Source organism: Trichomycterus rosablanca, chromosome 2, assembly GCF_030014385.1.
Source record: "Trichomycterus rosablanca isolate fTriRos1 chromosome 2, fTriRos1.hap1, whole genome shotgun sequence".
In the NCBI taxonomy this organism is placed as follows: Eukaryota; Metazoa; Chordata; class Actinopteri; order Siluriformes; family Trichomycteridae; genus Trichomycterus; species Trichomycterus rosablanca.
The window spans coordinates 37094849-37111269 of NC_085989.1; the positions used below are offsets into that span (position 1 = coordinate 37094849).

General features: G+C 40.3%; 1 protein-coding gene across 3 annotated transcripts in view; it reads left to right on the top strand.

Moving 5' to 3' along the window:
* The window catches only part of hycc1 (hyccin PI4KA lipid kinase complex subunit 1), a 55055-nt gene that overhangs the window by 6385 nt on the left and 32249 nt on the right, over nucleotides 1-16421 (top strand). The window contains exon 1 of one of the 3 annotated variants that reach the window (XM_063015077.1): nucleotides 3509-3645. The exons of the other annotated variants lie outside the window; for them this stretch is intronic. The gene's annotated coding sequence lies outside the window, so the exon portion shown is untranslated. Of the gene's footprint in view, nucleotides 1-3508; nucleotides 3646-16421 lie in introns of those variants that run through there. 3 annotated transcript variants of the gene reach the window in all.

Genomic DNA, 16421 nt, shown 5'->3' on the forward strand with positions numbered 1-16421 from the left:
CGTGCTAAAATCACAGTAATGCACGGCCTCTCGTGGCTTATTGCTTTATTAACCGTCATTAATTGTTTTAGTTCGCCGAGGCTGTTTGAATATAGTCTAAATTACAAGTATTTTATTGAGTGTGAACTCAATTTGATCATTAATAAACTTGCTTATAATTCCTGTTGTGATTGTTTACATTTTAAAACACAAAGCCTGACGCTCAGCAGCAACGCATGCGAACAGGTTGCGGGAAAATGTCGCTCCTAGCTCATTTTCATTATGAATTTATTTAACATTTATTACGCCCGATTGTAAGTGTATAAAACAAGATGGACCCTGCAAAAAAAAAAAAAAAAAAAAGAAAAAACGTGAATATCGCGGTGATGCGGTTGCTTGGCATGCCCTGCGGTTGGCTGGTCTATACCGCGATATTTCAAAATTGCGGTTAGCGCGACAGCCCTAGGACACACCTTCTCATTCCTGTGGTTTTTCTTAATTTTTTAAAATTTTCTACATTGTAGATTAATACTAAAGACATCCAAACTATGAAGGAACACATATGGAATTATGTAGTAAACAAAAAAGTGTTAAACAAACCAGAATATGTTTTATATTTTAGATTCTTCAAAGTAGCCATCTTTTGCTTTAATGACAGATTTGCACACTCTTTGAAATTTTCTCAACCAGCTTTATTAGGTATCCACCTGGAATGGTTTTCAATGAATGTTTGCGCCTTGTCTAGAGTGAATTTTTGGAATTTGTTGCTTTTTTAATGTGTTTGAGACCATCAGTTGGGTTGTGCAGAGGTAGAGTTGGTAAAATATAAAACATATTCTGGTTTGTTTAACACTTTTTGGTTCACTACATAATTCTTCATAGTTTGGATGTCTTCAGTATTATTCTACAATGTAGAAAATAAAAATAATCAAGAAAAAACATTGAAGAGAAGGTGTGTCCAAACTTTTGACTGGTGTGTCCAAACTTTTGGCCTGTACTGTGTATATATATATATATATATATATATATATATATATATATATATATATATATATATATATAAATAGAAAAATATCTGCAGTGTTCTTAATCCTTTTCATTTATTTGATTTTCTCAGTTGTTCTTGCTCACTCTTACTATTCACTGAAGTTTTAGCCAGTGTGACCAAGATCATTTATTAATGTTATGGATTGGAACCTTGTCCAGAAGATGAATTCCCTTCATTTGTCTTTCTGGGATTTTGGGCAGTATTTATGAAACCCTGCCAGGGTGGCTCTGTGAGTGCCTGACATAGAAATTCAGTGTTTTGTCAAAGAATGCTTGGAGCATTTCTTACCTTTTATGTAAGTCAATTCCATTTTTATTTCAAGTGTGATACTGCTTGGCTGAAGCAGTGTTGACTTTTTCTTGCCTGCTGGCTGATTACTGATGTTTATTACTGTCATAAAGAGTGGGCATGTGGGTTATTTCTGGCTTTGTACCATAAGATTAGATGGAACCAGAATTGCAATGATGCCGGGCTTCATTAAATGTACTAAAATTATCACACATCCCAGGGTGATGGAACCAAAAAGTGTGCATTTATTTAGTAGAAACTGTGTTTTAAATCACGACCTGCTGTTGGTATTGATTTGAATAATCTAAAGTCCAGACTGCTGATATTGATTTATTCATAATATAATTTTGTTTTAGCATCAGTTACACAGGTACATTTAATTAGAAGTTTTCTTACAAGTGCATTATTTCAAAACAGTATTTTTGTTTAGAATGCTGCCCAGTAAAGCAATCTCATATAGGTAATGAACTGTTTGCTATTGACTTGTGTAAGATGGTTCTGCATGTGTTTTTGTTTATTATACTGTTCTACATTACTGCCATGTTAGCTATGCTACCCACCGAGCTACCGTGCTGCCCTCAGTGCAGACAGGATATATTTGCAGAGGCTATATTTAACCCACGGTGATATAAAGCTTGTTTGATTGCCCAAAGTGTTACCCAAATTGCAGCAGCTGCTAATTTAATTGCAGGCCTGTTTTTTTTTTATTACATTTGATCATCCACACAAATTTACGCTTAGCATAAGGTGCTAGTTTGTTTTTTTCTTTCTGACCTTGACAAGATACCATTTTTTCATGCATGTTTTTATGAGTGCAATTAAATTAGCACTATTAATCTAGACACGTTACTAGCCAAATCAAAATCACTGGCAACTTTTGGCGGCATTCAATTAATTATCTAAGTTACTGTATGGATATTTTCCACCCAATGAATCATGGCCAAACCTATCCTAACACTAGAAGAGTTTATTCTACACCGCATCAAACTTGCATAACTTGCAAAGGTTGCATTCATATGATACATATTTTGTGCATTGGTCACCCTGAGGCTGGACGCGTATTGCTTTTTACTGCTGTGTTTACGCCATTTGCATGTTGCGCTGCAAAACTGCTTCCTGCTGACAAGCTATTTGATGGTTTTTGATAACTGACAAGCTTACAGCATCCCATTAAAATATAAAGCACAGTTTACCATACAGTCTTGACTCCATAGTGGCACAAAAATTTTATTTTAAAGTTCAGTTTAGAAACTCAGAATGTGGCTATACACAGAGCTGACGCATGCACATTGAGGGTGGGTAACAAGTACGGATTAAGGATAGTCTGGGCCCCTGGGCAAAGAGTTGACCTCAAGGGCCCCTGGGCGCTGGCCCCACTGGCCCGGTCAGTAATCCAGCCATGGTGGGTAAACTATTTTTAAACTATTTTAAAATGACATTTTTAACTGTCAGCAGTAATCATACATTAAGTTCTTTGTCGGATACTGATTTACCGGCTAATCACTGACACCCCTAATTGAGACTATTAATAAACTTTCTGACTCCATTGATGGATATGCAGTTGCCATTAGTCCATCTGTTTCCCCACCATGTGTTTCCTGTTTTTGATTACTTCCTAATTCTGTTTTCTTTGTCTACTGATGAAAAATTTTTGGTCACCTGCTGGCAACCTCGTGACTTGGACTCTTGCGTCACTAATGCTTGGATCTCATTTGGAAGCCTGGGTATTGTTCTATTGAGTAAGATTGTGTGGTTTAGTTATGACTCTCTGTTATGAGAGTTGTCTTGGGAAATGCAAACACGGTAAGCATTTCAGTCTGATTTGATTCCCTAATAATGTTGAAAGTTTCCTCCAGAACCAAGAGACATTTAAAGAGGTGTGTCTATGTTTGCTTAGTAAGCATGCATGTGGCAACACAGGAAAAAGCGGCCAAGCCAGATTATTCACACCCTTTCACCACCCCTCCTCCCTTCAAAACTGCCACTTGCGGCCTGATTGGTGGTGGCCGTGTTTCCTGACTGCCGTACTGGTCCGATGTCGGGAGGGTGGAGGGCTGAGTGTGTGCAGCAGGAAATAAAGAGGCTTTTTTGAGTTGAGGAGGGTTAGTCCGTGGGCGTGTGGAGCTCTCTCTGCCGTCTCGCGTCTCTGTTCAGCCAGGCTCAGTGATTATATTTAAACTCTTACATCTCGCACCGTTCAGCTGCATGAATTCTCCGTTGCCTGCGTAAAGCTGTCAAGGGTCTGTGGAGTACGTGTGGGCGAGTGGAAATATTTTCAGCCAGTGTCTGCGTGGTGGAATGAGTCACGTTTTAAACTCAAGCAATGGCCGGTGAGTATATGGTGGTAGAACGAAGAGTGCTCATTTGAGAGTGAGGAAGACTTGCGTTGTCTGAAAAGTGCAGGTTGTGCAATTTGTTCTCAACTTCATTGAACCTGCTACCTTATTAGTGTTTCAAATTAATAAGCACCTGTTTACTGCACCACTTTGCCACTCAGGGAGTTAGTGTGGGCTTTAGTGGGAGACAAAAGACCAAACAAGAAAAGTACAGTTGCATTTGTCAGACTGCATATGGTGAAACTGTAAGGACAGATTTTATTTATATGAATTATGTTTTTAAAGGTGGATTGAGGTTAAAAATTTGGCACATGCTGAAAAATGTTGTTACAGAGGCTGTCTCACGTACACATTAGGGATGGACAAAGACTAGACACGTAGCTGCCAAGGGAGCAGGAGGGTTCAGATATAGCAGTTACCTGCTATAACTTTTAATTATAGCAACACAAACTTTTGGTGGTGTTACACGCCTCAAGGCTGTAACTGAAGCACTGCTTGCACTATGAACGTCATCTGAGTAAAAGTTCATGCTAAGGTCAAGAACTTTTAACTTCTAATCTAACTGCTAGTGTGCCTAGAGTAAAACATGCTATACCGGAGTCATTTTAGGAGAGAAGAAAGATTATGACTACACCAGGGATGCAAATTCAGTCAAGTTTTTACTGTTTCATATCAACCCAGCTTCACGCATTATTAAATGAAAAACAGTGTAATGTAGTGAATGTGTATACACAGCCAGTGACAAACAGTTTATTACAAGCGGTAAAAAGTGTCAAACATGCTGATCGAAATTTAAAAAGGATGCAGTCTGGGTATTAAAGCTCTTTCTAACAACATCAGAGTCCTTTATATTGGAACACGATGCAAAATCCAAATCATTTCAACTAACTCCATACTGACCCGATACGGCCACCGTTTGTGATTTTAATGTGTAATAGTTCCATTAGTCATGCTTTAAATAACATAAGTGAATAAAAAAGACTAGATCTTGGGGATGTAACGATACACTCTTCCCACGATGCAATGCGATTCACGATACTGGGTTTACGATACGATTTTTTAAATTGAAGACAAATTATGACAAAGTTTCCTTTTATTGTTTCTCTTTAAAAAATAAAATGCTGTTAAATATATATGAATGTAACCAATGTACTGTATTTGTGCTTATCTTTTATTTATCTAAATAATGAATGCCCTTTTTTTGAGGTAGGTACAAACTATGCAAAACAATGCTGCGTTTGTGTAAAAAAACTAAAATGAAATAAATCCCACATTTAATAAATAAATGAATAATACAAATAAAGAAAGTATCCTCACATGAATACATTTTAGCTGGAAATTTCTGAACCTGGCAACCCTATAGTGATGTCAACCAGGCGATGTGAATAGCGCCAGTGCCCTCTGCTGTTTAAAGTGAATATCGATTCATTATACATGTAAACCGATTTGAATCGTTACACATGTGAATTGATTTTTAACTGTCTTGTGGTGCATCGTTACATCCCTACTTCTGCTTATTGAGTTTAAGTGTTTCAGCGAGAAAAGTATAAATAAATAAATGAATATAAAAATTGCCAATAAGAGCCAGTAGGGAACAGTTCTCCTGCTGATGAATAGACAGGTTTTTAAATGACACTAATTTCCAAGGTTTTATATTAAGGTTAATAGACCTCATTTAAGTCCTGATGATCCTACAGGTGAAGGTCTAAAAGATCATAATTGGCCCTGCTCTGTGTATACAAGCGGGGCAAGTGTGCTGTGCACTATGACAATGTATGGACAGCAGGTTAACAAGAAATGTGCAGCAATTTGATTATAAATAACGACTTACCTGGCTGAACCCAGAGCAGTTCATCCATCTACTTGTGCCATTACAGCTCATCAGCTGCAGTGTGGCCATCCTAAAGTGACAGACAGTGATCTCAATAAGGTCTCCGCTTGCCTGTTCTCTTCATTACTATCCTTCTCTTCAAGACATCCTTATTTCCCAGCCTGCCAGTTTCAGAATCTGTCATGAAGCCCAGTAGGATTTGCAGACAGGCCCAGTTAGGTGTTAAATTTCTCTCCTGTAACCTGTTAAGTCCCTTAGATGCTTGAATTCTTAAAGTTTTGTGTTTTCCCGCATAGAATAATTTAAGAAATCAGATTTGGGTGATAATTTGATTATGCTGGTTTAGTGCAAACTCATTCTGTAGACATATGAGTAGCCTTTTACTTTTCTGTAGAGAGGTAGTGGTGCCCCCTCATTTTAACACTGCTGTAAGTAATGTGCATTCTGTTGAGTCACATCATTTGGATTGAGCTTTTTGTCTGACCACTGGCTCTCAAGCTTAGACACTCTGGAGCAGTGTAAATGTGTTTTTTCTGACGGGGAAATAAATTCCACTTCATTGTCTTGCAGTCTGATGGATGAATCAGTTTGGTTCATTTGCATGGACAGTTCAGGTCGGGTAATAAACAGAAATATTTTGATGATTTGTGCTTGCTCCCTCTGTTTTATTTATTTGCTTTTAGTACCTGATTAATTGGGCGGCACGGTGGCTAAGTGGGTAGCACTGTCGCCTCACAGCAAGAAGGTCCTGGGTTCGAACCCCAGGTGGGGCGGTCCGGGCCCTTTCTGTGTGGAGTTTGCATGTTCTCCCCGTGTCTGCGTGGGTTTACTCCGGGTGCTCCGGTTTCCTCCCACAGTCCAAAGACATGCAAGTGAGGTGAATTGAAGATACTAAATTGTCCAAGACTGTGCTTGATATAACCTTGTGAACTGATGAAGCTTGTGTAACGAGTAACTACCGTTCTTGTCATGAATGTAACCAAAGTGTAAAAACATGACGTTAAAATCCTAATAAACAAACAAACCTGATTAATCAACCCATTTAGGCCATAACTGATCTGGGCTTACCTGCACAATGGGCAGTGTTTTCCAGTTGACCCACTTGCATCCTGAAAGAAATGGGGAAAACACAACTCTACGCTTAGAGTGACCTAAGCTTTAAACCCTGGTCTTTTGGATCCTGGAGATGTTCAGCACACCCAATACTTGTTGCACAATCCAAGACAAATGCTAACTGTACAGCACAAAACGTTTGGTAATACTTTAGGGAGAGCCATTTCTAGATTAATCATGACAAAGCAAGGTCCATTAAGAAACGGTTTGGAGAGTTGACTGGTGTGTGTGTGTGTTTCGCACTATTGCTAATGTAGCTTGTCTCCAAGAAAGGGCATCATTTTGTCTTGTTTAGTTTTCATGAGTCAGTCTTCATGATTCATCAGTAATGACCTTGCATCTGGTACAGTTTTGGTGACTCAAGTGTATCCAGCCTGGTTGCTAGAACACACCATGTGAAACAAACACAGCCAAACAAGTCCTGCTTTGTCACGTCTCTTTAATTGATTCTCTGGATGATGATGTGTATTTGAAACATACTCTAATTGGGCAAATAACAATGCTGATTCCATTTGCCAGTATGTTGTTTGTACAGGATTTATGTTTGTGTCTTCCTGGAAACGAGGCTGTCTGCCAGTAAGGCGGTCTTCCTGCAGATTGAACATTGCAGCATCTTTGTTTGGCGAGATGCACTCTTGGCTTGTTTAAGTACATATGTTATTAATGGCAGTCGGTCAGTGTTTAGGAGGGTTGAGCATCCACTGATGTTAAGATTTATCAGGTCATTATCTCTTGACTCCTGTAATTAGTCAGTTTTCCAACAAACCCAGAGTAAAGTCTGCCTTTAAATTGCTAGGACCAGGTGGTGTATACAAGATGCTGTATTCAATACACAGACAGAATAACAGACTTTTTTTGAGGGGTTTTTTTTCTCCCAATTTAGCGTAGCCAATCTGCTGCTGGGACAGCATCCAAGGAGAGTTTATATAGGCCTGACACACACTCCCTCTGACGTGTGCGCAGTTCGCCAATCCCTTATTTACCCATACTTTTTACCCATACCACCCAGCAGACTGGAAGCCAATTTTGTCTGCTGCAGGCATTAGCCAACTGTCCGGTAGCAGAGCCTAGATTTGAACTGGGGAGCTCAGAATCTTGGTGCTGGTGTGCTAGCGGATTATCCCACTGCCGCACTTTGCTGCCCACACATTTTTGATAAACTGGCCCGCATGAGGTCAGTGGCAATTAAAAATCAGACATAAATAAATCTACATCACACATGCCATATAAAAGGATTGTTTTTATTTTGACGGGAGCGCTATCTCTTTACATTTCCGCGTTTCGATTTATGTGTGTGCGAGACGAGTGCATCCAGCTTCACTGTAATGTGTCGGCGAACAGAACTGAGCACGACTGATGGAGACGATAGAGTTTTTAACAAGACATGATCTTCAGAAGTCAGATGTAAAGCTGTTTAAGGATCACAATTTAGATCTAGGGTTTATATCACCGTTACGGTACTAAACACAGAGAAATACAAGAACATGAACGATGCAGAGCGTTACATCTGAAGCTTCACTAACTAAACTGCAAACCAACACAGACTTTTTATAAAGTTTTACACATCCAGAACTGGAGCAGTTACGATCAGCTTTGTGATATTGAAATAGCAATAGAACTTTGTGTAAAGTTAATGTACATCTTGTTCACATTTGTTTGCAAGAAAGTTGATTAAATAGTAAAATAATGTTGATGTTTTTTACTCTGCCTGCTTTTCATTTTCTGATTGTAAGATCTACTTTGAACAATAACAGCTTATCAGAACTGTACAATTTAGGAAATAAAAAGAAATTTTATTAATATTCAGCAGAATGAAGTTCACCCTTTTGGTCCGACCCTCCACAACAGTAACAGTTTCTTATGTGGCCCCTTGGAAAATTGTATTGCCCACCCCTGCCATATTGTGTAGCATGCCAAACATAGCTTACAGTCGAACCCTAATGCTAGAATGTGTCATTTATGACCACAACAGATGACGGACCTTAACAGCAAGGACCGTTAAGGAACTGTTTAACAACACAAAAGCAAAGACATTCCTAAAATTCCTTTCAGAAACAAAACTAAAGCAACACTAATAACATAGACAACAGACATAACTTCACTAAGAGATAGAATAGCGACTTCTTTTTGTTGATCTATAAAAGACACTTCTGCTCACAACCATTTCTGCTATGAACATGGCACAAGAGTAGACATGGCATTAAAACACTAAGTAACTAACTACCCAGAGAGACTTAATGTAATTGGCCTTTCAAAGTGTGCAGTGTGCTCTTAGTTCTCATTTTACATCTGAGTTTCTTTTATGTCCAGCTCTTTTGGAAAACATCACAGCAGAATATGGTTGCAAACGACATGCCAGATTTTTCATAGGTCATTTTTTAAAAAGGTGTTGGTACTGCTCTGTCATTTATACTGTGACATGTTGGGCTATTTCTGGATAGATGGGATTATATAAAGTGATACAGAAATAGTGCTCTTGTTTCTGGAGTACTCGGTCCATTAGATAAAGCTTGAATGGAGCATACTGAGATTTTTATTGGTATTTTTTTATTCAGCTTTTATTGCTTCATAGTTCATGCTTTTTTTAAACAAAGTGCTTTTTTTAAACACAGTTGACAGTAAATCCTAAGTCAAGCAATCCTGACCAGTGGTAAATATTGAGTATGAGATTGGGAAATCTTGACGACACCCAAGTTCAGCAAAAAGCAAAGTATTAAAAAAAGTTGGGTATTAAATATACATTATATGGCCAAAGGCATGTGGACAACCTGAAATTCAGCTTGTTGGACATACCATTTCACAAACTTGGGAATTAATATGAAGTGCCACCCTCCTCAATTTGCAGCTCTAACTTTCTCAGCTCTTCTGGGAAGGTGTTTGACAAGATTTTGGAGTGTGTCTGTTAAATTAGCATTAGAGAGGTCAGACACTGATGTATGAGAAGGTCTGGCTTGCATTCAACGTTCCAATTCATTCCAAAGGTATTTAGTGGGTTTGAGGTCAGCGCTCTGTGCAGGCCAGTGGAGTTTCTAAACACCAGATTTTTTAACAGTGCCTTAATGTACCTCACTTTGTACACTTATGCTGGATGGGGTGACACATTACATTTTGATGAATGTTTTTGATTTTATATAAGATACAGTGCTGTGAAAAAGTATTCAGCCCCTTCATAATTTCTTCACATTAATCACATATACACCGATCAGCCATAACATTAAAACCACCTCCTTGTTTCTACACTCACTGTCCATTTTATCAGCTAAGCACTTTACTTCTACAATTACTGACTGTAGTCCATCTGTTTCTCTACATACTTTTTTAGCCTGCTTTCATTCTGTTCTTCAATGATCAGGGCCCCCACAGGACCACCACAGAGCAGGTATTATTTAGGTGGTGGATGATTCTCAGCACTGCAGTGACACTGACATGGTGGTGGTGTGTTAGTGTGTGTTGTGCTGGTATGAGTGGATCAGACACAGCAGCGCTGCTGGAGTTATTAAAAACGTGTCCACTCTGTTAGACAGTCCTACCTAGTTGATCCACCTTGTACATGTAAAGTCAGAGACGATCACTTAGCTATTGCTGCTATTTGAGTTGGTCATCTTCTAGACCTTCATCAGTGGTCACAGGACGCTGCCCACGGGGCGCTGTTGGCTAAATATTTTTGGTTGGTGGACTGTTCTTAGTCCAGCAGTGACAGTGAGGTGTTTAAAAACTCCAGCAGCATTGCTGTGTCTTATCCACTCATACCAGCACAACACACACTAACACACCACCACCATGTCAGTGTCACTGCAGTGCTGAGAATTATCCACCACCTAAATAATACCTACTCTGTGGTGGTCCTGTGGGGGTCCTGACCATTGAAGAACAGCATGAAAGGGGGCTAACAAAGCATGCAGAGAAACAGATGGACTACAGTCAGTAATTGTAGAATTACAAAGTGCTTCTGTATGGTAAGTGGAGCTGATAAAATGGACAGTGAGTGTAGAAACAAGGAGGTGGTCATAATGTTATGCCTGATCGGTGTACATGTTTTAGATCATCAAACTACTTTTGATATTAGACAAAGAGAATTTAAGTAAAATTAAAATGCGGTTTAAAAATGTTATTTATTAAAGGAAAAATGCTGTTTGGTTTTGTATCAAAAGAAATGTATAATAAACAAATGTAATTGCCAATTGGGTTTAGTTTCACTAGCCACACCCAGTTTTTAATTATAGTTTTTTTTTTTTTTTTTTTTTTTTTTTTTTTTTTAAATCATTGCCTGATTTTCTTTGTGTTAGTATGCCCAGTAAAAAGTTTTAGTCTTAGGTTTATGATGTGTGCTACATGTATGTGTCCTTGTGTATGTGCGTGCGTGCGTGTGTGTGTGTGTGTGTATGAAATGATTTGACACAACCTGACAGACTGCTGGGTGTTTCATCTGGCCATATAAATCTTCCATAATACAAACCTATGCTCATGCAATATACACAAAAATACACACACACACAACGTGCAGTTCTATTTTAATTTAATCTCACTTGTCTGGCAGGATAATAGTGGATTAATGGTGGGCGCTTTCATAACACAAATCCTGCACAAATCTTTTATGCTGAAATGTTTAAAATGGTGTTAAAATCCATCATGATGTGTTCTTGGTCACAATGAGTTTTTATGCTTCACTGGTTTGGACCGTGTGTCGTTTAAATGTGGTCGACTTGTTTTAGGGAAAGGGTTTGCTGCCCAACTGGAACGAGTCTGGGTTGTAAGATAATCATGTGCTATTAAAAGTTGTGTTGCGTCACTAGATTAAGACCTGATGTGGCAACAGGTCAGCTGATTCCAGATTTCAGTGTTGATGGAGGATTTGTTATTTTTGTGTGCTGTTCTTATGGCATTAGGGAGATATAAAATATCCTTGTCAGAGTCAGGTGATTTTCACCAGAATAGGAGAAATTAATTTGTGGTAAATAAGCTTTAAAAAATAAAATAAGGAATTAATACATGTACAGAGCTGCACATGCTACAGTCTTCTTCTTCTGGCGTATGTCCTTAGACTTTCAGCTCCGTTGTTGCTAGCCAGTCTAGTGTTTCGTCATCCAGATCCATTAACCCACGAGCGCCATTCGGTGGCCGGAATTTGGGGCAGCTGGTCATCACATGTTCCACTGTCTGTAATGGGTCCCCACATTCACAGTGGGCACTGTCCGCAAGACCCCATTTCTGCATCGCTGCTCCAAAGCGTCCCACCCCTGTCCTCAGGCGATTAAGGGTTGTCCACTCCTTACGGGTGAGGTGCTGGCCAGGAACATCTGTTGGATCTTTAATATAGTGATGAAGCATAGAAGTGGCAGATCTACAACAGACCAGGTGACCCTCCTGTGCCACGACATAGAGAACAGTTTCCAGGCAGGTGAGAAAGCTGGGGCCATCTTCCTGGATCTCACAGCTGCCTACGACACTGTCTGGCTGCGTGGGCTACATATGAAGCTTCTGGATACCATCCCAGACAAGCACATGGTGAGCTTCATTATGGAGATGCTGAGCAACCGCAGCTTCCGGCTATATACCAGCAACGGTCAAAGCAGCAGGGTGAAAAAGCTCAGGAACGGCGTCCCACAGGGTTCAGTGCTGGCACCAATGCTGTTCAACATCTATATCCACGATCTACCCATAACAACATCTCGGAAGTACAGCTACGCAGACGATCTGGCCATCTTACTCAGCAAGCCATCCTGGGAAGCAGTAGAGGAGGGCCTCTCCAAGGACATGGCCATCTTGTCCTCTTACCTGAAGAACTGGCGCCTCATGCTCAGTGCCGATAAGACTGTAGCAACAATGTTCCACCTATACAACAAGGAAGCAACCCGCGAGATCAACATCATGGTTGACAATGTCCGGCTACAGTCCCAGCCCTCCCCGACGTACCTCGGTGTGAAGCTAGACAGAGCTCTGTCCTTTAAACAACACCTGGAGAGTGTCAAGGCAAAGACCACTGCCCGTGCTGCACTGATACGCTGTCTCGCTGGCACTACATGGGGAGCCAGCACAAAGACACTGCGCATCTCCACTGAGGCACTGGTGTTCCCCACCGCTGAGTATTGTGCCCCGGTCTGGTGCCGTAGCCCCCATGTGAAGAAGCTGGATGTGGCCCTCAACACTGCCCTGCGGACTGTCTCTGGATGCCTACGAGCCACCCCAACCTATCAACTGCCTGTCCTCGCTGGAATAGCCCCGGCAGAGGTCAGACGAGAAGCGGCCATGTTGGCCCTCGCTCGGAAGGCACAGATGAGCGAATCACACCTCCTCCACAAGATCATCACAGAGACACCACAGCGCATGCGCCTCAAGTCCCGACACCCCTTTGCCACACATGCCCAGGAACTGCTCCGCATAACACCAGTTTACATCTCCAAGGCTTCCTGGGTGACGGCAAGATGGAGGGACCAGTGGAAGGCAGCAGGGCCATCTATGCTTCATCACATGCTACAGTCAGTAATTGTATATACAAAGTGAAGGTCCTAATAACCAATTTTATGCATTTTTTTAAATGCATTATTAGTATTATTCAAAAGTTTAGAGACCCCTGGTTAAATCCCATGTTTTTGGTGAAAAAACTTACACATTCTCAATAGGGAACAATCTTTTGCACGTTTTAATGCACAATTACAGCGTGTCCTGAGGAGCATAAATTGGATGTGCAAATAAAATATATGGAACTTATATTTGCACCAAACATATACCTTTGAGTGTTTTATAATAGATATAAGTGTATTTTAGTATATATTAGTAAGAAGGATTTACACAATATGTTGGTTTGTATGTGTAGATTTTACTTGCATATTTTTAAGCCCAGTCTGGGTTATGGTCGTGGAAAGCATAAACAGAGAATGTAGTTAAAAGGCGTGAAGGGAAATTCTAGCAAATATCGCTAATACCTTTTTAAAAAAATAATTCAATTGTTTGGAGACTGTCTCTAGGAAGTACTTGTTTAAGTGTGTAAGGCTTAGAAAGGTGTGTATTTAAATATCAACCGTTAACTCGGTATTAATAGTTATAATATTATTTTTTAACTGTGCTAATATTATTACATGGTATAATAAAGTATTAGTAATATAATAAAATTAAATATAACAAGAAATCTTTTTGGTTTAGATAGCATAGACCAGTGTTTCTCAACCTTTTTTTCAGTCACGGCACCCCATTAAAAGTATTCAAAATCTCGAGTCACCCCAGTCTAAAATGTATTAAAAAACTTACACTCTGCATCCCTCGGACTGCTAACACACAAAAACACTACAGGGAGGAGACGTACTGTGGTTGTATTGCATTAAGTTTTGCACAAATCCTCTCTTGTGCAGAGATGTGCCTGTGTTTGTTTCTGCTTTAAAACATACGTGCCATGAACCAATCAGATTTAACATCATTAAAGAAGTTTATAGTTTATTTCTCAATTATTTGTCATTATACCACTAGCACTGCTCATTGTCTGACTGGTTTCTCTGTAGCTCGGTTACGGCTCTCAAACTTAAACTCAAAAGAAGCTTTACTGGCATGACAAATAAGGACATTCGTATTGCCAAAGCAAGTTAGAGAGAAATAATAAAAATAACAATAAAAAAGAACAAACATATACAAAACAGTTACATGTGCAAAAATATAAAATATTAATAAAAACAGTGCAATAAAAATTATAATATTTACATTAATGAGGTAATGACCTCTCTCTCTCTGTGTGTGTGTGTGTGTGTGTGTGTGTGTGTGTGTGTGTGTCGCTTGCTCTCTCCGCGATACTGAAAGTGATTTGAATTTCGACAACAAACAGCTCTTATTTATTATGACTGATTAATTCCCTCTACTGATGGAAGCGGAATGGTTGAATTACAGCCAATAAGAACAGCACAGAAATATAAATATATATTATAATGGCTCCCAGAGGCGCGACTCGGTTCCTTTTGTTCATTTTAAAGAGCCGTTCAATAGAATCGGATCATGCGCGAACAACCCATCATTATAGGCAACGGGGCGTGTGAGACAAATTTTGATGTTTGAGGCGGCTAATGGAATACATTTTCATGATATGTTGACTTTTTTTGTATTTTATTATTTTTTTTAAAATTTATTTCATAATATCAGTAACGTGAGAATATTTTTGACGGCACCCCTGACGAAGGCACCCCGGTTGAGAAAGGCTGGCATAGACTATAATGTTTGTGATCAGTGGTGTTGCAATATTACATTAGAAGATCATTATGAACAAGCCAGATTGTTTACATAATAATTATTATTCATATTACAATGAAGTTATTGTTTTGTTTGTTTGCTCGTTTTTTAATTCTGCTTGTGTTATTCTTTTTATCACACAATGTAATCGTATCCAGTTAACCAAACATGTAACTGCTCATTGCTGTAGACCCACTACTCTGAACAAGCAGGGCTGTACCTAACATGCGTCCTTTTAAACACGTGTAGAAGCCACTCGCTTCTTTTCACCTGCCCGAGGCAGGTTCACACAGGGTTCAGTATTCAGCATCTTCATTATTCCCGTGTCTGTCCAGACGCTACTGACCAGCCAGCATAGGCTGCAATTGAAGCAGCAAGGCCAATCAGGTCTGCATGTAGGTGCTCAGCCGGCCAAAAGCAGAGTTGAGATTTGAACTTGAGAGCTCAAGATCTCAGCAATGGTGAGCTAGCATGTTTTACCACTGTGCCACTCGAGCGCCCGAGGTTATTGATTTTAATGCTTGTGTGTGGTAAGTTATTCAGTAAAAGATTATTTATTGGGGCGGCACGGTGGCTCAGTGGGTAGCACTGTCGCCTTACAGCAAGAAGGACCTGGGTTCGATCCCCAGGCGGGGCGGTCCGGGTCCTTTCTGTGTGGAGTTTGCATGTTCTCCCTGTGTCTGTGTGGGTTTCCTCCCACAGTCCAAAAACATGCTGTCAAGTTCATTGGAGACACTGAATTGCCCTATAGGTGAATGTGTGTGAGTGTGTCTGCTCTGCGATGGACTGGTGCCCCGTCCAGGGTGTTACTGTGTGTCTTGCGCTCATTGAAAAGCTGGGAAAGGCTCTAGCACCACCTCCCCCCGCAACCCTAATTGGATAAGCGGTTAAGACAGTGAGTGAATGAGTGAGTGAGATTATTTATTGGTATATTTAGTAAAGATCGCCGCTCAGGTGGCGCAGCGGTAAAAGACACGCGCTGCAACCAGAGCTGGATTTCGAAGGAGCGTCGTTTCGAATCCAGCTCTGCCTTCACGGTCGAGGCTGGGCGGCTATGGACAACGATTGGCCTGTTGTCCGGGTGGGGGGCGGGACTTGAGACCGTAGGGGATGCTCTCTCAGGAACGGGGCGGTTGCGCCCTCTGCTGGCTGGTTGGTGGTGCCTGTATGGAGACTGGAGGGGGTGTGGCGGAGTGTGTGATCCTCCGTGCACAGTACTCTGCCACGCTACACTCGTCAAGTGTGGGTGATAAGACGGTCGATTGGCTGTGCACGTTTCGGAGGAGGCGTGGAACGGCCTCGTCAGCCCCAATCAGGAGCAGGAATCCGCACTAATGAGAGGATGATAGATGGGACGAAATTGGACGTGCTAAATTTATTAAAAAAAATATATATATATATTTAGTAAAGATCATACAGGAACAGTGTAAGTTTTATGAGCTTTTTTCTTTTAAATTTGTCTGTGAATTTACTTGTCTACCTTTCTGATTTGAAGTACCTGCTGTGCTTTAAAATAATGTGGCTTGAATTGGTATGCAAGAACAATTTGGCATTAGTTTCTATATACTGTTATGACTAAGGTGCCATTACAAACAATGTATTTAAAAATATCAAATTT